The sequence below is a fragment of the Neopsephotus bourkii genome, unplaced genomic scaffold, assembly GCF_033783945.1.
Source record: "Neopsephotus bourkii isolate Nb327-2 ecotype Australia unplaced genomic scaffold, CSIRO-AGI_Nbou_v1 NB_1250, whole genome shotgun sequence".
NCBI lineage: Eukaryota > Metazoa > Chordata > Aves > Psittaciformes > Psittacidae > Neopsephotus > Neopsephotus bourkii.
In genome coordinates this window covers 2232709-2259002 of record NW_026901735.1, presented here as the reverse complement: position 1 = coordinate 2259002, position 26294 = coordinate 2232709, and the positions used below count along the sequence as shown (strand labels likewise).

The window sequence follows — 26294 nt, the reverse complement described above, 5'->3', positions numbered from 1 at the left end:
ATGCTCAGTAATTTTCAGCTGAGTAGCTTAAATGCATGCATTGTAGTCAGTCACTCTCTATTATTTTACACACAAGCACATATATATAGCAATGTACAGACAGAGGAATCAGTCTGCAACAGCTCTGGGCAGATGAAAGCCAACCCAAACCCCACCAGCCCCTGGAGGTAACACAAATAATTTCTATCCTTAGCGACTGAAAGGATTCCAGATCTGCAGAAGCAAAGAGTCCTCTGGGATAATTAATGGCATTAACTCTGCAGGAAATGCTGGACACCCACAGGGAGGGGGTATTAAATAAGTCACCCATTAAATGAGACACCGCAAATCTGAAACTTCAAAGCAGTTATAGTGTTCTTCTGAGTTGATATTGTTATTACTTAAAAACAGACAGTTAAACGTTATAAAAGGATGTAGATACTCTGTATCTATGATTTGAGTTAGAAAAAAACAAGCAATACAAGGAAATACTATCGAGAATGAAAGTGATGATGTATCAGTAGACAGGAAAGCCTGCAGAAAATACCAAACCCAGCATTATGACACAATATTCCTTAATTCTGAGTATTATTCCTACAGGTTGGGGTGGCTGTAGGATATGGAGTGCAAGGATATGAAATCCCACATCTGTCAAGAGAAAGGACTGAGCAAAGTGCTTGAAAAGCACCAGGTTACATACACCTTGTTGCATTTTGGGCTGCGTCTTCAGTGCTCTGCTGGCAAACCCTCAGCAAAGTTGGACTGGCACCAACTTCTAGCACAGTGAAGGGGACATGAAGTGTCTTGTTTCGGTCTGGCGTGTAAAGCTTTAGTTTTAACCCTCTGAAATGGAGTTTCCTTCCCAGTGCTTGATGGTAGTAGTAAAGACAGCATTACAAACATACCTAAGACCAATGTGTGCTAGGCTTTTCAGACTAATCACACCACCACACTGTTCATCACAAGTGCCCTGTATTTACTACTGATGTATCATTATAATTTGTAGAAAAAACAGCTTCTACTTTAAAAAAGGCTGCAAAATGCTTTCCAGGTCTCAGAACCAGTTTATCCTGTGTTGGCTGCATCCATGAACACACCAAAATGGCATCGAGGAGGTGCCTGCCCCAGCACAGGTTGTTTTACAGCACCCAGTGAGTGCCATGAGGCAGGCACTGATGAGCAGGACCAGGACCAGATGGGGACATGTGTCTGCGACAGCATCACATGCTGCTGAGACACATGAATGAGGAGGGGGCTCTAGAGCCAACCCCCTGCCATAAATCCTCACTGCTATGGTTGCATTCTAGATACTGATTGTTTTCTTCTACAATAATATTAACTGGGTTTATTTTACTTCTAAACCAGTATAGGCTGCACTGGCTCTCAGGAATTGCTCTATTGTCATAACATCTGTAATAAAGATTGCTTTCCAGTGAACGAACAACAGAAACAAATGCTTCTTAATGCATTATTAATGGCAAGCCTCTGATCAGAATATTCCTTAGGATGAAACACATCTTCTGACCTGTGCTTACCAAAAATGGAACCAAATCAGATTAGTCGATATGTCAAAATAACTTTAAAATACACAAACATGCCCATAGATTAACGTATCCACAGCAAATGCCTGGAAGATGCAAATCCCGCCTGTTGTTATCACTGTGGGTTTCTTACCTCAGTGTTGGGTTTTGCTCTCTATCACTAACATAACTGAAGGGAAAACATTTCCATAGTCTGCAATAAATCACAAATGCATAGATTCTACTTGAAATTTTTACTTACACACTTCCTGGTCTTTTTCCTCACTCTGCATTGCACTGAAAAACTGGTTTGAAAGTCAATTCTTATCCTACTGAGTTGCTGTCATGTCATTCTCTGTTTCCACATTAAAACTGAGAACTGATCCCGTGAAGGGGTTGCTGGAGCTTACTATTTATTACCAGCTTCAGAAAGTTTACCATAAGCTCTTTATACAGAACACTGAATGTGTATAAAGTGATGTCTGCCCCATCCTCCTTCCTCCCTTTGGATCGTCCCTAATGACCAATAATTGCAACTGAGTAATTCCTCAACATTGAGTTTTTCAGAGCTGAGCGACCTTGCCATGCAGACTGCATTTTGCCACCTTCAAACACCAGTTTGGAAGAGATGGGTTTCACCGGATCTCTACTTATATAAGATATAAGATACCTTATATAAAAGTTATAGGGGAAAAATGGAGGTCCTTTATGCTGTACACGTGAAACTCATGAAAGACTTGAAAGCAGATACAGAAAAGCAAACCAAAACTGTAATACAATGTAAACTGAATGAAAAAACCCACACAGTTTAATGTCTGGGCAATCAGTACAAATCCAGAAAGATGAATGTTACTGTGGTTTTTATGCTGTTTTCCATCTTTTTAACGACAAAAATAGAGACAGGTTTTGGCTGCAGGAAGGTTTTGAGCAACAAGAGGAATTACTGCATCTCGGACGGCCACCACGGCCATCTCCCAAGAATTGATGCTGCAACAGAAAGAGGCTCCAATTCCTTCCTTTGGATGCACAAATGTGAGTCGCTGCACTGTGCAGAGCCCATTCACATGCTGTTTTGCCTCTCCAGAATGAGGTGGTTCATCTGAAATGGCCCAAAATGACAAGGGAAGGAGATTGCCAAGTGACCAAGTGACCAGCTAAGATGACTCCCAGAAATACTAGTCTGGAAACACCAAGAGAAGCTGCCCTATGACTGTCTATGAGCTGGTTCAGTTTCCAAACTCTTAGACAATTATGCCAACATAAATGTCTTCTCTCACAGCAGAAATGCTCCTACACAAACAACAAGGCACCCACCATCCCTCCCCAGCTCCGCAGCCCAGACCAACTGATTCTGCAAGCATCTCTGAAGGAGGCTGTTTCATCAAGGAAACACCATCATAACAAGGAGTCTGTCTGTGAGAGAAGGCAAGATCCTCTCCATATATATTATGAGAAACCTTATTTACTGCAGAGGGGGAGATGCTGAACCTATAGAATCATAGAATAGTTAGGGTTGGAAAAGACCTTAAGATCATCCAGTTCCAACCCCCCTGCCACGGGCAGGGACACCTCACACTAAACCATGTCACCCAAGGCCTCGTCCAGCCTGGCCTTGAACACTGCGCAGGGATGGAGCATTCACAACCTCCCTGGGCAACCCATTCCAGTGCCTCACCACCCTAACAGGAAAGAATTTCCTCCTTATATCCAATCTAAACTTCCCCTGTTTAAGTTTTAACCCATTACCCCTTGTCCTATCACTACAGTCCCTAATGAAGAGTCCCTCCTCAGCATCCCTATAGGCCCCCTTCAGATACTGGAAGGCTGCTATGAGGTCTCCATGCAGCCTTCTCTTCTCCAGGCTGAACAGTCCCATGCAGAGGTGAAGAACCTGGCTCCCATCCTGCTTGGTGATATGGTGCCAGGGGCCCAGGAGGCCATGAGTCCTCTGTTTATGTCCCAGGAAAACACATACTTAGCGTATTTGCATCTGGGATGAAAGGATCTGTAGGTCCTTCTTGAAGCCTCTGCAGCAAAAATGCACCATCAGTCAGAAGATCATAATTAAAAAGGACATCTCTGCTGACTCTGGTTGCATCCAGCGGTGTTGCCAGAGGCAGAGAGATTCGTTTCTCTTTGATTACCCACTTTGTTCCGGAATGATTCCAGCAAAGCTGCTGGATACAACTGGGAAATCAAAGATGAGCTGGGAAAATGACTGCAAAAAAATGCATTAAGGAAACTTATGCGGGTAATGCCACGTGGTGAGAGCCGGAGTTAGCACTTAGGATTGCAAAGTTTGCTGGCTGAGATAAGAATTAAGTGAGCAGAAGGAGATCAGATCCTAATGGAAACAGTTTCTAACCAGAACAAAGTTATTGTTTCTGGTCAAATGAAATAACTTGTCCTATGAAATCTTTCACTTTCACCATTTCCCCTTTGCTCTGAAATATGGAATCACATAAACCTCAAAAGCTATTTCAGTAAAAGTCCCCAAAATGGTAACTTAGGTTTTTCCTGAAATTTCTGGGCATACAATTCAATATATTCCCTGATATTTTTTACTTGAGCTGATGTGAAAATTGTCTGTGCTCTGGCTGGGCATCAGAGATCACTTGCTGAGTGCTTCATGGGGGAATAGAAAGGTTTTAGAAAGACGTTTTTAAGGCAGCCAGTATGGTCAAATTATGGGAGACATCACGAACAAATGACAGGAGCATCTTCACAGCACATCCCTGTAAGGTAGTCTCTGCACTCCACACATGCTACTGACTCAGCCTGTGGCTGCACCCTGGGCACCCACTTGTGTGTGTAATCGTGTGCAGCGCCCAGTCTTGAGTTCAGCAATCCTGACAACCCTGGCTTTCCACATGATTTCCAGCTTCTTCTGGATAAAGGCAGGAAGATACCTTGAACGGCTTTTAAAATGATTATGCAAAGCACAGTGGGCTGTATAATACCTTTTCCAACACACCTCCCTGTTAGTACTCTGACAGTAATCAACTGTGTTATTAGAACTATTCTTTCTCCTTATTACATATAGGCTGATATTTTAAATGGAAATAACATCATCTTGCCCCTCTGCGTTTCTTACTTGTGGCATGTCCTTGAAAGTACCCAACGCTCAGGACGCCAAAAGCTGAAGGCTCAGCTCGCCCACATGGAGATGTGATATGAATAAATCAGTGCCAAGTCCATGTGAGCTGCTTCTCTCTCGCTAGCGGGGGCTCAGGCTGGAAAAGCTGTATCTGCAGAGGAGCTGCCACGCAGCCTTTAACTACCCTTGGTGCCATTTAACAACACCAGTTCATTCAGTATATCCTGATTCACTTGTTTGTTTAAGTGACAAATATGCATTTGCTTTTTACAGAGAAATGAAATATATATATATATATATATCAGGGTGTGTGACTGTTTCTTTAACAGAGTTTGATTTATTGGAAAGGAGTTTCAAACCTTAAAGGAAACTCTAAAATTCAGACTTCAGACTTCATCCTAAGGGCCGCTGTCAGATCTGTTAGGGCTAATCTTGCTCCTCTGTCCATGATAGAGCAAAGCCGTGTACCCACTGCAGCATGTTTAGTACCTCACTAAAAGTCATCTTCAAATGCCATTTATCTTTTGCCTGGTGTACAGCTGTATCATCACAGTCTTGGTCTTTCTGGAGCATCATCTGGGTACCCATTCAATTGTTGTCAGCTTCAGTGGGAGGTCTCTGACCCTACAAATAGCCACTTTCTTCTCTATTTCCCTCTGCTGATAACAGGATGAGAAAAACAACCATACATGGTGACAGGGAGAGGGGGAGAATGGTTGAATTTGAGAAAGCTTATCTTCTATTCCCTTTTCTTTGTAACACAGGCTACAGGAGATGATGCTTCCTTCCCTCCCTTTTGCTGCCACTATCTCCAATGGAAACCAAAGTTCAGCAACTTACACTGCGCCCCTTCATCAATGTTTCCTGTCCTAAAGCCGGACACGAGCTGCCCTGCACGTTATCTTCTCTGAATCCAGCAAAATTTATGTTCATCAGGAAAGGAAAGGCAGAAATTTCCAACCTGGAAAATCTCCAAGCCAACATTTATAAATAAAGTCTAATTTCATTACAAATATATGTCTTTTTTGGTCCCACTGGGATGAAGCAATCCCGCTATTTAACATGCAACTACTCGCCTATCATGTTTTTAATAGGCACTTTTCTAACTCAGAGGAGAAGGCAAAGCAGAAGAGCAATAATCTGAATGTGAGCATCTGAAATGCTCCACTGAACTCCGCTCCAGGAAACAGAAGAGAAGACTTTTCTCTTCTTTCTCCACCGCTGACAGCTTTCCAGTGCCGCTGGCATCCATCACATGTGCAGAGGCAAATGCTTCCACACTTGGTAATAATCAGAGCAAGGAAATTATGGATCGGGGGGAGGAGGAACTATGTTTTATTTTCCCTCTTGGCTACAGGCATACTTGAATCTGAAGAGTGCACAAAAGGGACTCAGTAGTAGCTTCCTCCATTTCCACTTCCCAAGCAGAGCCAGGACTCCCTGCAGTTCTCCCATGCCACCCGTTTCTCCTGGGCTCTCAGTTTTACCATGCTCCTGCTCCCTATGCCAAGCCAGGGCAAAGGACCATCTCCACCAGCTCCTACCTGTCCTTCCCTGCACCAGTCCTCTCTTACCTTTTTATGCACAATAATCTTCCAAACCTCATTTCAAACCCAACTTCATAGAATCATAGAATAGTTAGGGTTGGAAAGGACCTTAAGATCATCAAGTTCCAACCCCCCTGCCATGGGCAGGGACATCTTGCTCTAAACCGTATTGCCCATGGCCTCATCCAACCTAGCCTTGAACACTGCCAGGGATGAAGCATTCACAACCTCCTTCGGCACCCCATTCCAGTGCCTCACTACCCTAACAGGAAAGAATTTCCTCCTTATATTCAATCTAAACTTCCCCTGTTTAAGTTTTAACCCATTACCACTTGTCCTACCACTACAGTCCCTAATGAAGAATCCATCCCCAGCATCCCTATAGCCCCCTTCAGATACTGGAATGCTGCTATGAGGTCTCCACGCAGCCTTCTCTTCTCCAAGCTGAACAGCCCCAACACTCTCAGCCTATCTCCATACAGGAGGTGCTCCAGTCCCCTGATCATTCTCATGTCCTCCTCTGGACTTGTTCCAACAGATCCATGTCCTTTTTATGTTGAGGACACCAGAACGGTACACAATATTCCAAGTGAGGTCTCACAAGAGCAGACTCCTCCATCCCTACTCTCACTGTCACCTCGGGTTATTGAGAGCGAAGTTACTCCACTCTCTCTTTTCAGCTCTTGCTGTTTACTGCAAAATAACATGAGACCCAAGAACTGCATTTGGCAGAACAGCCTCTCACCATGGCAGATAAAAAGGGTTTGCCTTAAAATCATCATTCACTGGAATGAATAAACACACAACAAGGCAAAACGAGAGGCAAACTTGGGCACTGCAAGGAGCAGATAGGAAATACATCCAAATTACGGTGACGGGGTCACAGAGGAAAAGCAAAAACAAATGTAAAAGACGCAACCAGATGCCTAAAACCAGGACAGAACATTGATCAATGATTAAGAAGGCAGGTTTCAGGAGCAGTGTTACACATCCCGTATTGCTGCAAAATCAGCTTCTGAAAGTGTAAGACTTCAATAAATCAGAGTAGGTTGTTCCACAGATGAGATACCACCAGTCAGTTAAACTGCAGGAATAGAAGTGGGGGTTTAATTCAAGCTTCTCCAGAGAAGAGATTTGTTTGAAAGAGGTCAATCAAGCCTTCCACTCACACTAATCTCTTCTGTTTATCTAAAAAAGTCTGGAATGAGGGAAAGATGACGCTAGGCCAGCAAAGCACAATTCTCCTATGGATGCACCAGAGCAGAAACCCGCAGGTCAGCTTGCTTTCAGCGGGGAGAGGCACAGGCAGAAACTGCAATCAGTCTGCAATTCATATGGATGAATCACGTGGAGATGATTCAGACCCAATTATTCCCCAAATAATCCCAAAGAAACACTCTCTGAGGAAGGTAGCAGTGCTTTTGGTAGAAGTTAATCCTTTAATTTACAAGTCCGGTTTGGAAAGAGTCCCTGAGGTCAGGGCAGAATTGTGTGGACCCTCAAAGAACCTATTTCCATTTTCCTCCAGGAGTCAGCAGCTGCCCACCTCTGCCCTCAAAGCCCCTTTTCCCTTTTTCCTAATGGCACCATCACCATTTACATTTATTGCCCTCAAGCTTTTGAGTCACCAGTGGTCATTTAGGTCAATATATTTGTTTCTTCTGCTCTTCTGAATGTTGATGGGTTTCAATGTTTTTTTCCTCTCTCTTTGGTCCCACTGTAACTCATCTCTGAGCTTCCTATAGCAAAGCAGCAAATGCCAGGCAAACCACATACAGTGCTGCCCATCTGCTTCCCACTGACACCTTCCTCCTCGCCCCGTGTTGCATCCGCTTGGCAGTGTATGTGATATTTGTGGCAAGGTTTCCTGTCTGTTAAAGGCTTATCCTGCTGAATCAGCGAACAGGGAGAGCAGCATTACCCATTGCCAGAGCCATCCCTGTAGTTTTCTTCGGTGCCCACTGGCATCAAGTTCTTTTCCCCAACACGAAACACTGGAAGAAGCTGCAGGAAGTTTTCAGCATGCTCGTGGGGAAGCTGGGGAGCCACCACCACACTGTGACAACCCCCAACCAGCAAAAGCATCACTTCACGTGTATTTGCCATGACACTGATTGCATTAAAGGATGCTCCCAGAACGTAAGAGAAATCCCTTGTGCCTGTAGCAAGGACACAAGGACAATCCATATAGGGAAACCACGCATGTGGCAACAGGTTGACAGGGAAGATGGGGGTCTGGAATGGGGAATGCAGGAGTGATGAGGGCATGAATGTTGAAATCCCATTGGGTTTCTCTGGAAGAGGGGATCAGCACAGAGGTATCAATGTGAGTGGCTGGTAGAGAGGGAGGCTGAGCTGGAGGGGGCAGATGCAGTAGAAAATAGAGTAAAGGAAGAGAAGTGAGGTGAGAAGGAGCTGAGTCAATCGGGTGGCTTTGACTTGATCCAGAATGGAAGGGGAAAGCCAGTTGAGTGGCTCTTACACTACAGGGAGGAAGACTGGACCAGCCATGCTTTACACAGGATACAGTGATGGTAGCACCATCAGCTTGATGTTACACGGCTGCAAGTCCCCTCTGCTGGGTCTGCCTTGTGTACTTCTCCCAGCACCCTGATCACTCAGCACTGAGTTAATCAGAGACAGACTCAGCCTCGACAGCTCCATTCCCTGAACAGGAGGGCTCATAAATCCATAAAACTCCTCTGGGCTTGGCCCTTTGCAAGTAGGCCTTTCAGAGGCCAGTAACACCCCATCTCCATCCACGGCCCCAGGAACGTCAGAAATCACTCAGCACACGTGAGTAACCCTTTGCTCTCTGCAAAAACATGCTTGCAACTGGCTTCTAGATTATTAATTTACGTAGGAGCAGCTAAAGGGGACCTGTTTCTGCACAGATTTATCAGTACCAGTGCGTTTCTGCAGGGTTTGGGGAAGAACTTCCACCATTCAGAGTACATGCGGTTTGTCCCATGCTCTGCCTTTCTTTAAAAGGAACAATCTGCTTGCACAGCTGCCTCCATGGAAACAGCAACTCCGTGGTGCTGGCGAAGCTCCAGGCTCACTGGGCTCAGATCAAACATGGAACTCTGTGGTTCTTGATTCTGAATGCTGAAACCTCAGGCTGGGATCCCAGAGCCCAGCCAGGTCTCTTGGTTTGCTGGGCACCACCAGTGAGGCTTCAGTGAGGCATATCCCACATCTGGCCACATCTGTGCAAGCCAACTGGTGAGGAATGAGCTGAGGCCTCAGGGATGCTTGAGGAAGTGAAGGGACCAGACAAAGCTTTTAACTTGCACAGTTGGTTAACTCTGGCTGTGTTAATGCAGTTCCTGGGCTACTGGAGCAGCGAATGGAGATGAAGGTAAGTGTTCAGTTTCCCTCCTGTAATGAGCTCTGAGACCAAGCATCCAGTAAATGTAAATGAAATTTTTAAAGCTCCCTGCAATTTTCACTTTGAAAAGCTTGTTTCCACTTGTGCTCTGCTGGCTCTGCCCCCCTGTACCCTGCTGCATCCCTCAGCAAGGTCACACTGGTAAGGCATTGGGACAGGCTGTATGGGAAGTAGTGGCATCAGCATCCCTTGTAGTGTTCAAAATCCATGCAGACGAGGCCCTCAGTGCCACGGGCTAGTGGTAGCCTTGGTAGTGCTGGGGTAACGGTTGGACTTGATGATTTAAAGGTCTTTCCCAACTGAGTTGATTCTATGACTCTAAGGGCGGTAGCAAACTGCAGCAACACCTACTCCATTCCTGGGCCCAGCTTCCAAGGGAGGATGAATTACTCCTTTGAGCCTCTGAATTCCATCATCTGCAGCTTTCAGACTATCAAAGAGGATGCACGGCAGCTGCACAACCAGAGCACAGGTAGAGACAGGGGATTTGCCCTCTGGCTTGGGAAAATTGGTCCAAGTGTAATAAACCACATAGATCTTCTATCATCATTTGTTCAGCTCCATAAATCCCAGAGCATAAATCAGGCTGCTGGGGAGAGCAGCTGTGTAGGAATCTCTGCAGGAGGAGGAGGAGTGCTGGGACCTCCTACAGCATCATGGTGCCAGTCCCAGTGCTCCTCTGGTTACACATGGATTTACTGCCATAGACAGCAAAGGAGCTGCTCGGTCGTAGTACTATAAATACCAGCAGAATGGGGCTTGGTTGAATATTAGGGAAATGCAAAACTCAACAATCCCTAATTGTCCTTCAGTCAACAGCACCTGTTTAAATTACTGTTATTATGGCAAAGATGCTGAAATTGCTAACATAAACACAACCAGGGACTGCAGATGCTGTAGCCTTCCCACCAGCAAGTGTTCTGCTGGCTGCTAAATATTTTCCCTTTCAATACAGGAACACCACCTACAGCAGCAGATACCCAGCAATCAGAGGCTGCTCTGGCATCTGCAGGGTGCCTTCAAGCAAGGACAAAGCTGGTGAAGGAGGGGAAACACACCACAGAGGAGCTCATAAAGGAAAGGCTGAGCATGGACCCGCCTCAAGGTTGAGCTGAATAGGTCTCATCCCATGATACTGAGACTCATGGGATCCACATGTGCTGGGGTTCACAGTTACTACAGGCTGAAGAAACATCTTCTGAGGGCAATCACTCGATCCAGCTGGGAAGGGAAAGCATCCTGCTGATAACGATTAAAACAGGTATGGAAAAGATGTTGAGACCCACAGAAACATCAGCCATGTGTCACACGAAAACTGAAAGAACTACTTTTAATGGACATGGCCTATTTGTCAATAAATACTGTTTTGGAGGATCTGAAGTTACTTATGGACTTGGGCTGAATTCAGTGCACTGATTCATCTCTTGTCTTCACCAGAAATGCAGGGATTGCTCATGAAACAGCTGCTAAGGAAGAAAACCAGACAACGCTGCTCCTATGACAAAAGGCTATGCAGCTACACAGCTCAGCTGGGGTGGGAGAAGCTGGTCCAGAGCTCTTCAAGTTCTTATTCAAAGCAGGGATTTAACAGAGGATCTTCAGAAGGAGTTTCCTTATCATCATCTATAAACTCTCTGATACTGGTGACTCTCTGTGTCTCCAAAACACTGAGGCTGGGACCTGGGTCAGCCACCCACCAGCAGTACAGCTCAGGTTTTTCTTTCCTTCTCTGCCAAGGAAGCTTCCATCCTTCCCGAATTTGCTGCTCACAATCCCAAACTCAGGAACGGTGAAGCAAACTTCACAGCTGCCAAAGCCAACAGGAAGAGTAAGTACCTCTGGCAGGATCCAACCCAACAGGTCTTATGCCATTCACCAAGATGAGGCTCAAGACCCATCCACCAGCACCAGCCACTGCTGCGCTGGGTACCAGGAGCCCTCTGCACACCACAGGATGAGGTCCCATTGATTACACCTTGGCATCCCACCTTAGGGAGCTACACAAGTGATTCAATCCTTCAACAGCAAGAGTAAATTCAACGAGCAATGGTATTTCCACACACAGGGATAAAAACAGGAACACTTGTTAAAAACACCACCAGTGCAGACAGGGAAGAGATCTTGAGCTGACACGAGGCTTTGCACATCACTGAAGCTCAAGTAACTGCAAAATCTGGCCCAGAAAACCTCTTACTTGGTTATGTGCTTGCAAAATACAATTCTAAACCAGACAGCACCAAGATCCCCACCTCTGCCAAGGAATTACATTGATTTAACTCTTCTGAGGGGCTTTGGTTGAACTTGATGTCAAAGAGCCAAACTGATCCCTGTTACTTAACTGTAGGTACCAGGTGAGAGCTGCATCTGCTGCACATACAATGCAGGGAGGGCTTGCTGACTACATGGAAAGGGCAGAGCAGAGAAAAACCTAGTGGGACAAGCCCCATTTGACCACATGGTGATTTGTCTACATTATGCCCGAGGCTGGGTTTGATTTCAAACCTTTAAGTCCACCTCTCCTTGTGTGTTTCCCCAGGAAACCACAAGCTTCAGGTCTGAAACTGAGTGGGGTTTAAGCCTTCATCCTACACACACTTTATTCCTGCTGTTTGGTCCTAACAAGGGTTAATGAGACCATTCCTGTGCTCAAGGCAAAACAAGTATCCAAGCTCACAGGACCTAAGTCTGATTTTCTCCTCCGAGGCACGAGGTAGCTCAATTTGCCCCTGGTTTTCACAGGGAGGTAATCCCCTTCTCGGAGCTGCTCTTTGCTGGAGATTCTATTTAGAATCTTCTCAAAATGCCACTGCTGGAGCCACTTTTAAAAGCACCAATAAAATGAATATTAAAAATAACTCAGCGCATAATCCATGGCCTCCAGAAACTATTTCTTATTTGACTGGCAAACCAACCAGTCATACATTTTAACATTGCTTCCTCATTATCTTATAAGCGATGGGCTACTTTAAGAACAACGTATATATATGCTGCAAGTCAGACAAAGCATAGCTCTCTAGCAGGCACCCCAAGGCTAACATAAATCCAGTGTGACCTAGCCATGGGATGCATTCATTTGTACATCTGTTGTAAACCTCCAATTTCCCTCCTATGTGAGGTAGGGATCAGGCTGAGTCAGAGCAGGGGAGGATCTCTGTAGCATCTATCCAGGTACAAAATGCTCTACTTAATCTTTGTATTAGTTTCCTTGGGATACGTGTGCCTGAGAATATGTGGCAGCAGTGTCTGAAAAGCAGTGAATTCGTGCAAGTATCAGAGAAGACACCTGGGAAACCCTCAGAATAAGCTCAAGAACTGGTACCAGAAACAGAACTGAGAAAGCTCGAGCTGTACATAGCTATGGATAAACCTGCTTCAGAGCATCCTAGACATCCAGTCAGCTGCTGCCCAGCTTTTTCTCTGGATAAGCCGTATTTTGCAGCACTGCAGGTGGGAGGATGCCTGATCCTGCTGGGTGGGAATGGAAGAAGTGCAAAAGCCTCCAGCAGCATAACAGAAAGCTTTCCCAGACCAGGTCCAGGGGCTGCAGGTCTATGTGGCTCTATTTTCTGGATCTGGATCTACCTTCCTCCTTGAACAAACACCAAAGGGCTCCAAATGCCCAAGCCCTGTAGCTTTATTCACTGATTAATTCTTTCATTGAGGTAGATTAATTGCTGCACGTTCCACACAATAAAGATGGATCATTCACTTGAAGTAATTAAATCAAAGTAGTAAAGAGTTGAAGTATCTCATAAGAACTGTCTACAATATGCCACACAGGGAGGCACATAAACAGAAAATAGATGAAAATCTAAGTACCATAACTGCTCAACCCTTCCCAAATCAATCTAGGACAACATTATATTTTATACTTAATTAAATATATCTTAAGGTCCTTTCCAACCCTAACTGTTTTATAACTGATTTTTTTTATAACTGATTCTATATCTGGGTTGGTATTTATTAACAGTCAGCTCTGAGGCCCCTGGTTAAAATAAGAGAGGGCGTAAGTTTAAATTAGGCAGCCCATACGACCTCATTTGTGATTTATAACACACTTGTGGAACAGGTCTCACACACTTGGTGTGAGATGAGATATAAGCAGACTCATATCTCCTGGATGAGATATAAGCAGACTCATATCTCCTGGATGAGATATAAGCAGACTCATATCTCTTGGATGAGATATAAGCAGACTCTTCGATTCACAACCAGGAAGGCTGTTCTTAAAAGGAGGAGGAGAATCCCTAAGAAATAAAATCCTATTTACAAGCTTTTATTATGGCGAAGCACTGCCCAATATTTAAGATGGGGAACATCTCCACCACATCAAACTCGACCATCAGGCTTTAATCATGTTCACCTCAAGCAACCAATGAGATCTACCTCTCTCCCTCAGTATTAAGAAGTTTAACTGATGCTGCTAATGTAGCTTATACTGGAAAGGGAATATTGCAATTCTTTCTCAAGAGATTCAAAGAATGGAGACCCAGAGTGGTTTAATTAACGTTAAATAATCAAGGTCAACTGCATATAATTAAATTTAACCACCTATCAGAGTTAATAGGCCACAAGTAATAAACCACAAGAGATGAATGAGAAAGCCAGTCCAAAGGTCCCAGAGTCAGTAATACGGTTATTAAAGTACTGACATCTTGCATATGTGCTGGTAGGAAAACAGGGTACTTGAAGACCCACATCCATCCAAGCAAAAGGCTATCAGGTAAACAGCAGGAAAATGAAAGCTGCAGAAACTTAAGCTTCAAAGACAGAAAACCATCTAACTCTGGAGATCTGTACTTGGTTTCATGAAGGCTGAAGAGTAAAGGTTGAAAATAAGATTCATGCAGCAAGGAAGAAAATGCTTTGGAAGCCAAGGATACAAGATGATGTGGCAATAACTAAAGGCAAAAAAGAGAGATGATACAGACTTTGATGGAGAACCTTTCCTGCAGTCTTCCTCCTAAATGACACTTGGACGAGTCATGCAACATATCCCTGATGAATACTGCAATAAGAGCTTGGTCAAAACGCATCCGAGAAGCACACGGAAGGAACTTAGCTTTAAGATCCCAGAAGATACAAAGAGGCTAAAAATAAGAGGAGATTAAGAAGAACCGAGGCACTTGAGAGTTTTGCTCGCTGCTTTTTTGCTGATGTTACATGCCATTTCTTTTAGGGTGTTTTAATTATTCCTAAGGAAAGCAGTGATTCAAATAGACAGAAAATATTGTGTTTACAGCGGGCTCAGAGCCATGTCCCAGAAATTAGGAACAAGAAGTTACAGCCCTACTTACTAAAGGTTAATTGGCATTCTTTTCCTGCGCTAACTTCACAATTACACAGTGGTATCAGACAATCTTTGTGATGACAAACACTGATTTGAAACAGAAACAGAGGTTATTCCCATCAAACCCGCAAGACATGGCTTTAAATCTAAGATTAAAAGTTAAAGAAAAGAAAAAAGCTATTACAGATTAGTGGATAACCACTTTCAATTCCACCTTCCAGTCCCAAATGCAATCATGTTTTGAGCTGAAATGGATTAGCATCCTCAGCAGCCCACAGCACAACCAGCACAAACAACTGTGCGTGCCTCAAACCTCTGTGCAGGAGGGATGGATGCAGCCCCAGGACTGAATCAAAGCAGCTGCAGCGGGGATACCTCCCCATACCTGCAGACAGAGATATCAGCACAGCGTTCCCAATTCCCCTCTTGCTATCACAGATGTAATCCCGCACCCATCTGGTCCCATCTCTCCCCATGGGCAGCACAGCAGCTTTCCACCCTCTCTGTGGGCACTGACTGACAGATGCACAGCGGGGGGGAACTGAGCCTCTTTGTATGATTACCTCTTGCTCCACGAGAAGGACTTAGTTCATTGAGGTTGTTGCTGAGAGACTTCAGTATATGCAGGCTTTCTGCTTGTGAGGTACAACCCAGTGGGTGTGCACTTCATAGAATCATGGAATAGCTTCAGTTGGAAAGGACGTTAAGATCATCTAATTCTAACCCCTCTGCCACGGGCAGGGACACCTTCCACTAGAGTAGGTTGCTCCAAGCCCTGTCCAACCTGGCCTTGAACACTACAGGGATGGAGCATTTATCACTTCTTTGGGCAACCCATTCCAGTGCCTCACCACTCTCACAGTAAAAAACTTCCTCCTTATATCCAATCTAAACTTCCCCTCTTTAAGTTTTAACCCATTACCCCTTGTCCTGTCACTACAGTCCCTAATGAAGAGTCCATCCCCAGCATCCCTATAGGCCCCCTTCAGATACTGGAAGCTGCTATGAGGTCTCCACGCAGCCTTCTCTTCTCCAGGCTGAACAGCCCCAACTTTCTCAGCCTATCTTCATACAGGAGGTGCTCCAGTCCCCTGATCATCCTCGTGGCCTCCTCTGGACTTGTTCCAACAGATCCATGTCCTTCTTACTTTGAGGACACCAGAACTGCACACAGCACTGCAAATGGGGTTTATTTTACTCAGGTCAGGTGAGACCACAGGGAATCATTCCTGTGTCCACAGGAAAAAGGTGCAAAACCTGAGCGAGCCCATGTGTTTAGGGGGCACAGTAAGGTCTAGTTCAGCTGTCAGGGTACCCCAAACTCACCTGGACTGCCCCCCAGCATGAGACCCCACTGGATTTTTCTCAAGTATTTTCAAGCTTGAGATTAAAAATACTCAATCTCAGTCTGCCATTAGAATGGCTCAAAATACACAGCACTGCATAACACGTGCCTATGTATAGACATACATATATATAGACACATATATATACACACATACATATATATACACATACATATATAAACACAGATATATATAGACACAGATATATATACATATATATATACACACACATATGTCCATATAAATGCACACACATGCACGTATACACACACGTGCATGACCAGATGCAGCTTTCATCAGTTTCCCTATGCCTGAACCCGTGGACTTGGCTTCATTTAACATCTTCTCAGGCATCAGAAGCGCAGGAAAATCATGGTGAAAATCCAAACCCTGAGATCCCCATCACTTTGTCTCAAGACACAAAGCTTTGGAAAACCTCAATGCTTCCAATACAAAATCTGAACTCAGGTTTTCCTCTGCTTGTCCCAAATGTTGCCATGTTTGGTAACGCTGCAGAAACCTGTTTACTGAAGCTTGCTATTTACACCCCAACTGCCTCTTGCATGGCCAAGCCCCATGGGAGCAGCAATGGGGCAGTCCTGTGAGCCCCAGTGCTGCCGAGGCACCTCTGCCACAGCACACTCAGTGGGGCTCAGCAAAAAGGCAATTCCCACGTCTGGGTGCCTGTGAGCCTCTCCCATGGACTTCATGCCTGATCAGTGAGCTGACACAGAAGCCCTTTCCTTCAGTGTCACCACTTTATCTGGCTCCAAACCCCCCTGTGACCCTACTTCCATCAACACCTTCCGCTGATAAATGTGGCTGATCTGGGCCCACAGGGTCAAAAGTTCTCGATGAAGGGATGAAGATATAAACAGCATGAGCACATAATCCTCCTTAGGAAGCTGGGCTAAAAGGAGATTTGACTTTCTAACGTGCCATGATACAGTGCATTAAGATGGTTTCAAGCACGGGCACAGGGTGGTAAGGGGATCACTGGCTCTGTTTGGGCAGCAATGAATGAACCCTTTATACTACGTATCTTGCCACCCCCATAGTGAAGAATTCCTTCTTAATATCTAATTGAAATCTCCCCTCTGTCAGGTTAAAGCCATTCCCCCTTGTCCTGTCCTTGTAAAATGTCCCTCTGCAGATTTCCTGTAGGACTCTTTAGGCACTGGAAGCTGCCCTAAGGTCTCCTTTAGGCTTCTCCATGATGAACAAGCCCAACTCTCTCAGCTTGCTGCACCCCTGCAGCATTGTACAGATAGTGATTTAGTAGCACCAGAACACAGAATACTACAGACAATCTCTAGGAAACCAGTGTCCGGGTGTGCACTGCTTACTGCAGTCCATGTGGACTCCCTCTCCAACAGGTCTGGGTCTTCTCAGCTTCAGCAGAGGGCTGTGAGAAGGCTTTCTACCATCAGCATGGTGGGAAGGAAATGGGAGCAATGGAATTAAATAAAGATAAATGGAGGATCTTGCTGGGCAGGAAGGCTGCTCCTGCTGCAACCAATGCTGCAACCTGAGAGATGCATCCCCAAGGCAGCGGTGGGTGTTGCTCGAAGCCTTCAATGAATTCCCAGCCACTTTAAACAGGTAATAAACCTCAAATTCCCACTGGGAGGATGGGGAATGCTTGACTATGCTTGGAAATGCCAACACCCAGTCCCTACCTCTGCTCAATATAAGCCACAATAACCATCCACGCCAGCCCCAGGATGCAGCAGCACTGGCATCTCATCTCCATCACTTCCTTTATGTTACTTGTGAAACCAAGTTTGCACTCCCTACTGCTATTTTGATACCACGTTACAACTTGTCCCACCAGTTTATCCACATAATTACAGCCACCCCAAGATCACGTTAATGCTTCAAGTACCATGTTTAAATAGAGAGATAACAAACTCGCATGGAAACCGGGTGCCGAGCGTTGTCTCAACAATTCTCTGCAATTACAATGTCCCAATCCCTGCTGTAATTACTGCAGTGCAGTCAAAACCAATTAATAAGAATGGTGTTAAAAGGTCTAATTTGTCTAAATAGGCCAGTCTATTAGTGAACAAATTATATATAGCTGCTAGGAAACAAGACAACACAACGCACAGTAATACAGAAAGTTGATATAAGAGCATTTACTGAAGACTTCAATTGTTACTGGGTTCAGCCCCAAGTATCAGCTCCCCCATGGAGAGCTGGAGCTAAGGTAAAAACAGCATCTTCATAAGTTTCCAGTTTTGGGGAAAGCTGGACACAGGACAAGTCCCTTTTCCTTGTAGGTGGCTTCTTAAAATGGGACTAATGCTTCCCACACCTCCCATTAAGGAAAGCACAAGATCATCCCAATGGAATTGATATGTTATTAGCCAAGTTAGTGAAGCCATAATTATTATAGCCCTCGTGGGCTGACAGCTACCAGTTTATAGGCCTGCAGGGAGATAAATACAGGATTTACACGTACATATAATCATTTTATTTCTCTATTAAATATTCATTTCCAAAGGGTTTCCCAGCAGGCACAGGATTTACAGAACCCCTGCGCAGCCCAGTGCCTGCTTGCTGCTGGCCTGGGTGCTCCTGGTTGGTGCAATGGCTGCTGTGGCCTTTCCATGACCTCTCAGGAGCAGTGACAGATCACAGAATGGTTTGGGTTGGAAGGGGCCTTAAAGCTCATCCAGTTCCAACCCCTGCCATGGGCAGGGACCCCTTCCACTGGAGCAGCTTGCTCCAAGCCCCTGTGTCCAACCTGGCCTTGAGCACTGCCAGGGATGGGGCAGCCACAGCTTCTCTGGGCACCCTGTGCCAGCGCCTCAGCACCTCACAGGGAAGAGCTTCTACCTAAGAGCTCAACTCAATCTCCTCTCTGCCAGGTTAAAGCCATTCCCCTTGTCCTGTCCCTACAGGCCCTTGTCCAAAGCCCCTCTTTCAGATTCCTTGTCAGCCCCTTTAGGTAGTGGGAGTCTATTACAAGGTCTCCCTGGAGCTCCCTCTTCTCCAAGGATGAACCAGCTCAGCTCTCCCAGCCAGTCTTCACAGGAAAGGTTCTCCAAGGACTAATGCCTAAAGGACTATTGCCACTCACTTTAATAACTACATTTATGCTTTTATGGGGAATCCAGGGTATGGCACCACATCCACACCAATGGGGAACGTCTTTAATTCCCGGAATGCAGTGGACGCCACCAGATATCCTCTGGTGAGATGTCATCCCCCCCTCCCCAAACTGCTCTGATCCTTTTGTCTTCTGCAGAGGAACAAATACCATCTTCCAGTACCTCACCCAATTAATGTGGCCTAAACAAACAAATTGGGAATTACACACAACTTCTAGAGCAAACACCAATTTGGAGACTGCTGCTAAGCCAAACAGAGGGGCATTAATATCATCCTAATAAGCTCTCCAAAGCACAGGAGTCCACAGAACCCTCGCCCCAGCCTTCTGCAGCAGCTGGTTTTGCAGGGATAAACACGGATTCGTGGGCAGTTCCATCTGCTGGGCCACCTGAAAAGGCAACGCTGGGAAAAAACCCAACCATGAACACTCCCCAGATCTATGTTTTACTCCAGGAATGACACATTCATCCTCCCAGCTGGCTCCTAAGTCATTCAGCCTCCCAGATCTATGTGCAATGGTACTTAAAAATACTTCCCACCATTAGCTGGTGGGGAAGAGAGGATGAAGACGGCAAGTGAGAAAGAGCATCTGCTCTCAGACTAGTGAAGAGCTCAAAGTTTACGGCAAAGGGCTGTAAGGAAACCTAAGCAGGTTATACAGCAGAAAACAGTGTGTTACGCAGGAGTTCTCCTTCTGTGAAGCCAGGTACAAGGCACAAATGCTCAAGTCTCTGGTTAGGAAGTGGCTTTGGATGAATTCAACATTTGTTACTTGGTTTTACATCAGTGACTGACAAAGCCCCTGACTACACCTGTACTTTCATGGGAACCCTGGAACTAAAGCACCCCATAACCTTTATGTACAACGTGCTTTGATGTATGAATGCACAACAAAGCCATTTCCCCCCCTCTAACAGACAGAAAAATAAGCACAAATGAGATTCTGAAGAAGTGTTGTTTCTGGGATGTAGTGAAATTCAAACAAACAAAACCAACCTCAAAACCTCACATATGTTTTTGGGCTCCGTAGAAACCTCCCTTTTGCTTTCAATGGCTTTGAGGCAAGGAACAGTCTGTGCAAACTGACTAAAATCAGGTTTCCAGCACTGCTCGGGTGGATGCTGCTGAGCTCTGTCTTTGGGCTGCAAAGCACAAACACACACACATGTAACTCCCCATATGTTAAGATAAAGCAAATACCTACTTACAGCTACTGCTAAAACCTCTGAAGATGCACTGAAAACATGCAATCCCTCATCAGATCCTGATCAGCCCAGGTCCTTGGGTCTTCTATAGCTGATGCCCTTTCACAATGAAAGTATAAGCTCACCCTTAACTGAATTGGACAATTGAAAAGTAAAGAGATTTAAAACAACAAATGGTTCCCCAGCCTTCCCTGCAGCAAGGCTGGAGACATTTAATTGATCTTTCGCTTAGCTGCCAAACCAGAAAACAAGGAAGCATTGGGAATACCTGCTTTATGAAGCAAGTAACTCATCTTTCTCCAGCAACAGCTCTGCACTAACTGTTTTCTTCTTTTAACCACTGAAAAAGCAATGAAAAGAGAAAACTACTGGGACCACAATACAGAACAAAACACCTCTGTGACAATACTCAGAGGACCTGAGCACAACCTCCCCATGTTACAGGGGATATCCCACTTAAGCCATGCCCATGTCAAATGGAAATGCAATACGCGTAAACCAGGAGGCAATGTAACCCCTCGCCTCATACATTGCAGCTGATGAGCTGGATCCTGGAACAGCTGTGGGGTTAACCTTGGCAAAATGATGTTGAAACGCTGGAAAGGATACAGGAGACAGCCGTAAAAATCACTAGATGGGAGAAAAACATCTTTTAATGAGAAATGTGGAGCTTGATCTGTTCAGGTTGTCTAAAGCAGACCGAGAGGCAACTTGATTATAGCATAAAACCCCTTTCACAAAGGAAAACACAGTGCAAAAGAAGGGCTTTGTATCTCTGCAATAAGGAATAAGAGGAATTCACTGGCTGGAAGCTGAAGGCAAGAAAGAGCCAACAAGGAAGGTATTTTTATCCTATGAATCATTAATCTCTCCAACAGGCTATCAAATAGAGCAGCAAACATGTTAATTTCTTGGAGATGCCACGTGAAGCTTGGCCATGTTCCTGCACAGGAAAAGAGTGGTCAGACACAGCGTGCCCTGTGCTGAGATGAGCAGGTGGAAACACAGCAGCTCCCGAAATGCTGGAGCAAGGACAAATGACTCAACAGTCCCTTCTGGATTGACCTTCTGAGTCTTCGTGACGAAGCCAGCTCAGCATCTCATGCTGACAGGGAGCAGCATGGTACGCACTGTAACATGCTCAGCCATATGAAAATGGAATAAATCTTCCTTTTGAAAGTCAGTTTCTAAGAAATTTGGCAATATGGGCAGCATCACTGTGTTCTGATTTTGAGGCTTCCAACATAGCTGAAATTGTAATAGGTATCTAATAAGGAATTGTGATAAGTATCCTGGGCTGCATCAGGAGAAGCGTGACCAGCAGGTTGAAGGAGGTGATCCTGCCCCTCTGCTCTCGTGAGACCTCACTTGGGAGTACTGTGTGCAGTTCTGGTGTCCTCAAAGTAAGAAGGACATGGAACTGTTGGAACAAGTCCAGAGGAGGCCACGAGGATGATCAGGGGACTGAAGCACCTCCTGTATGAAGATCGGCTGAGAAAGTTGGGGCTGCTCAGCCTGGAGAAGAGAAGGCTGCGTGGAGACCTCATAGCAGCCTTCCAGTATCTGAAGGGGGCATACAGGGATGCTGGGGAGGGACTCTTCATTAGAGACTGTAGTGACAGGACAAGGGGTGATGGGTTCAAACTGAAACAGAGGAAGTTTAGACTGGATATAAGGAAAAAGCTCTCTACTGTGAGGATGCTGAGGCACTGGCACAGGGTGCCCAGAGAAGCTGTGACTGCCCCATCACTGGCAGTGTTCAAGGCCAGGTTGGACAGGGCTTGAAGCAACTTGGTCTAGTGGAAGATGTCCCTGCCCATGGCAGGGTGTTGGAACTGGGTATCTTAAGGTTCTTTCCAACCAAAACCATTCTGTGATTCTGTATCCTCTTAAAGTGCCTTAACACAGGGCTAACCACTGCTGGAGATGTTCATGGCACTGCTTTCAGTGTCACCAGACTCCCAGCAACCTTCCATGTACCTTTGGGCAGACACGAGACAGACCCAAGTTCACCCTCACAAACCTCTTTGCTGCTGCTGGGAACCAGTTTGTGCATTGTTGGCTCCGTTGGGTTCCTCTCAAGGCGCTGTTATGGGCAGCTGATTGCAGCAATCTCCCTTGTTTGCTTTACCACTTGCAAAGTAATTACTGAGGGACATTAGAACGCACCAGGTAAAACCCACCCATGCTACTTTTCCTCTCCTCTCTGTACCAGCTGATGCTTTCCCAGACGGCATCAAAAAGAGCATCTCTTATGCTGCTTATTAATGTTTAAACATGTTTATTTCGAGCGATAGCAGCGCTCTTTGATGCTGGGTAATGATCCAGGTAAAATAAAGATAGCTAAAAAAGGAAAACAAGATTGTTTGGCTGCTCTTCTGTCAAGCCATTCTCAGAAGTCCAACAATTAAGTAGGAACATCTCCATGCTGGAAAAGCTCAGTGAAGCAGGAGCATAAGTTATGAGCTAAGAAGCCCTTGGAGCTACATCCTGTCCCTGACATGGGTACATGTGTTGCTTGGTCATTTGGCCAGCAGGTTTGCCACCAACACAGGCTGAGGCTGAACACCAATGTGTGAGCCTTTCATAGGGCTGCACCTTGCACTCAATTTAAGCAGCGCAGCACCAGGATCCGTGTTTAGAGATTCGTTTTAAGAGCTCATTTGGCAAAATACTTGCTCATTATCACTAACTAACTGGTGATTAAATTATCATATCCTTTAATCTGAGACACTAGACAGCTTCCTCCGCCTGCTCGCTGAATTATAGGGAGAGATTTCCCCATGCTGGGCAGCAGCTTTATGAGGACCAAGAAATCCCATCACCCTTCTTGTAAGCTCTCACAGTGCACTGAAATGCACTGCTCTCTTTCCCCTGTAAATCTCCACTTTTAAAGGTAGGTGGCTATCAGGTAACAGTAAAAACAGTTTATCCAGCGTAGCTCATCCAAATTTGATGACAGAGACACAGAGCACTTTGTGGAGGTGGTTTAAAGCTATGGATGTTTGCGCTGAGGCCCTGCAATGTTTGCAATGATTCAAGATGATTTAATGACACATCTGCTTTGGGTTTGTCTTTTTCCAAGCAGCGGGGTGCTGGAGAAGCAAGTATGCCAGCTTCCTCTTCTACTGCGAGCATCACTTCAGCATTTCTATGCCAAGGACACGCTCTACCCTAGAGAGACAGGGATGGATGGATGGATGGATGGATGGATGGATGGATGGATGGATGGATGGACGGATGGATGGATGATGCTCTCCAACCCACTCAATACACTCTGCACAATAAGTTTAGTGGAACTCCAGCAATGCAAACACCCCAGACTGCTGGTGACAACCAGTAAGGAGGCATAAAAGTAATATATTAAGGTTGGGATTTCCAGGAAGCCCAACAGGAACCAGATCAACCTGACCTGAATTCCATGAGGAGCTCTAAGTCCCAGCCTAAAGATCCTGCTGTTTCTGCCAGCACCACATCAGTTCCCTTAGTGCTGTGAAGCAGAGGCCTGATCCCTCTCCCAGCAAAGGCAAGGATTCCAGCAGTGAGGCAATGGTTTAGGAACAGGATCACAGGAAAATGCTGTCCACAGCTACTAACTTCAGTACTGGGTGACACAAGAAGTCTTTTGGAGCACCTTGTCTTCTGCCCTGGCTATAAAGGGAACCCGTATCCTAATACAGCCCCTCTGACACATGCTTTAGCTCAGTGCCTAAAGTAAGCAGCCAGTCCCACACTACTGCAGTGGTCTGTGCTTTGCCTAAGGCTTGTTCAAGCCTCACTAAAGACCTCAAACAAGGCTTGGAATACTGTTGCTGCAATGCATAGGATTAACACTGGTCCTTCTGCAGAGGGGTGAATGTCATTTGCAGAACTGTGCTAATTCCTGATTTGAATTTAGATGATGTTTTTAACTAAGAAGCAAGCTCTGAACATCCACTGGGAATCTGTGACTTGGATAAACCTTAATAAGTCACTGAATATGAGTTACTATTGGAAAAGCGCTCAGACTGCAGCACATGTATAAAAATAATAGTAATTAAAAAAGGAAGCTCACTTCTAGAGAATAGAGAATAATGGCTTCAGACTGCATATTATGGGCACAGCTGATGTATTCAGAATGGTATGACAGCATTAATGAGCTCAAGATCAGCAAGCTCCATCTCCAAAATACACTCTCAGGAAGACAGAGCAGAGGAATAGGAAAGGAGGAGGCTCTGCCCAGGGCTTTCCTGGGAAAGGAAAGCAGCAACAACTGGGAGAAGGAATTTTCTGGGGCAGATCGGATCAGGACAGCAGGGGGAACTAGACAGCAAAATCCTGCTGCTATTCCAGCTAAACTCCCTCAGTACTGATACCTGGTGTTGCATGCTACCAGAATCAGTCAAATGGGTGGTAACAAAGCTCAGGAAACTCCATCCTCCACAGCATTTTGGCATACCTGATTTACCAGCATCTTCAGATTAACCCTTACTGCAGGATGATTTTCCAGCCCCAAGTAAATGGTAGCTGCAGCAGTAACTCCAACAAATACCTGCCCATGAAGAGCAGCTAACAGGAGCATCCTGCCACAGCTCCTGATTGCCCATCAACACCACCCAGGGCGCTCCAGCAGCACCTTCAGTGCCATGAGCCTCTTTCACAGGTCCTGGTTTGTTTTGGCTTATTCTTTTAAATGCAGACACCACTAGATACTTATATAGGAGAAAATCCCAAAGCAGCTGATTCCACACCATCTTACATTGGTGTATAGACTCCAAAGTAACATGAAACCTTCACTTTTCCCTCCACAAGTAATGAATCTTCAACAGATCTCCCCAAACCAGCGGCGGGTTACAGTAAAAGCCAGTCCTACATTCATCTCAAAGGTGGTGGTGGTGGTGGTGAAACTTCCCATGAGTGGCAAGGAAGTTTGGCACCTTAAACTGGATTAGCACCCAGCCCACATCTCTGCATCGCTCCAAGCATGAAAAGGGCTTTCCAGAGAGAAAGCAGCAGCTGCACAGAAGAATTAAAGTACATTTACTTTCAAAGTGGGCGAAAAATGTCTCTTAACTCCTCATCGTTCATACTGTGGACTTCAGTGAAATGGATGTTCTTTCCCTTTTAAAAGTCATGCAATTTAATGGGATGCTTCCCAGCAGGCTGCATCTGTTTTAAATGTTTGCATTCAAAATGTGGAACCACTCCCTCCTCCCCCCTTGATTTTAGCTGGAATTATGAATACTCCCTTTGCCTCAACATATCCTGAGCAGATGAGCCTCTGAATACCACAGCCTTAATCTGGGACAATCTTCTGCATCCTTTGGGATACATCGCATTCAGGCAATGCCATGGAGGGACTTGGTAGCTGTGGTCCATGCAGGTATCAGCAGTATAAAGGAGGAGAGGGCTATGCAGGCAGAACTTAGGGCTGCTGTGGAACTTGGGCTGCTTTCTGTGTTTCTGGCTGAAGCACCCCAGTAAAACCCTCTGAAGCACCCAAAGCATGGATGAACAAACAGCTCTGGAAGCCATGGGGACTCGAGCAGACTCTTGGAGCCGGTCAAGCCTTGCTGAGGAAGGGCAGCATCCCCTAAAGCAAACTGGTGCCAAGGGTCTAGCTTGGAAAACTGAAACAATTACAGGGAATTGTTAAGAGCAGGAATGTAAAGCACATCTCAGGGTAACACCTCCTCCAGGAGTGGATGCCATAGAAGCATAGAGCGGCTAGGGCTGGAAAAGGAGCTTAAGATCATAAAATTCCCTAGAAATCAAATAAGGTCAGAACTTGGTAACATCTGCAAAAGAAGAGACAGAGCTTAG

The 26294-nt window shown here is 45.5% G+C and overlaps 1 protein-coding gene across 5 annotated transcripts in view; it reads right to left on the bottom strand.

The window, feature by feature from the left end:
• PAK5 (p21 (RAC1) activated kinase 5) overlaps positions 1-26294 on the bottom strand; it is a 174462-nt gene that overhangs the window by 48009 nt on the left and 100159 nt on the right. The window contains exon 2 of one of the 5 annotated variants that reach the window (XM_061364807.1): positions 20761-20832. The exons of the other annotated variants lie outside the window; for them this stretch is intronic. The gene's annotated coding sequence lies outside the window, so the exon portion shown is untranslated. The remainder of the gene's footprint in view (positions 1-20760; positions 20833-26294) is intronic. 5 annotated transcript variants of the gene reach the window in all.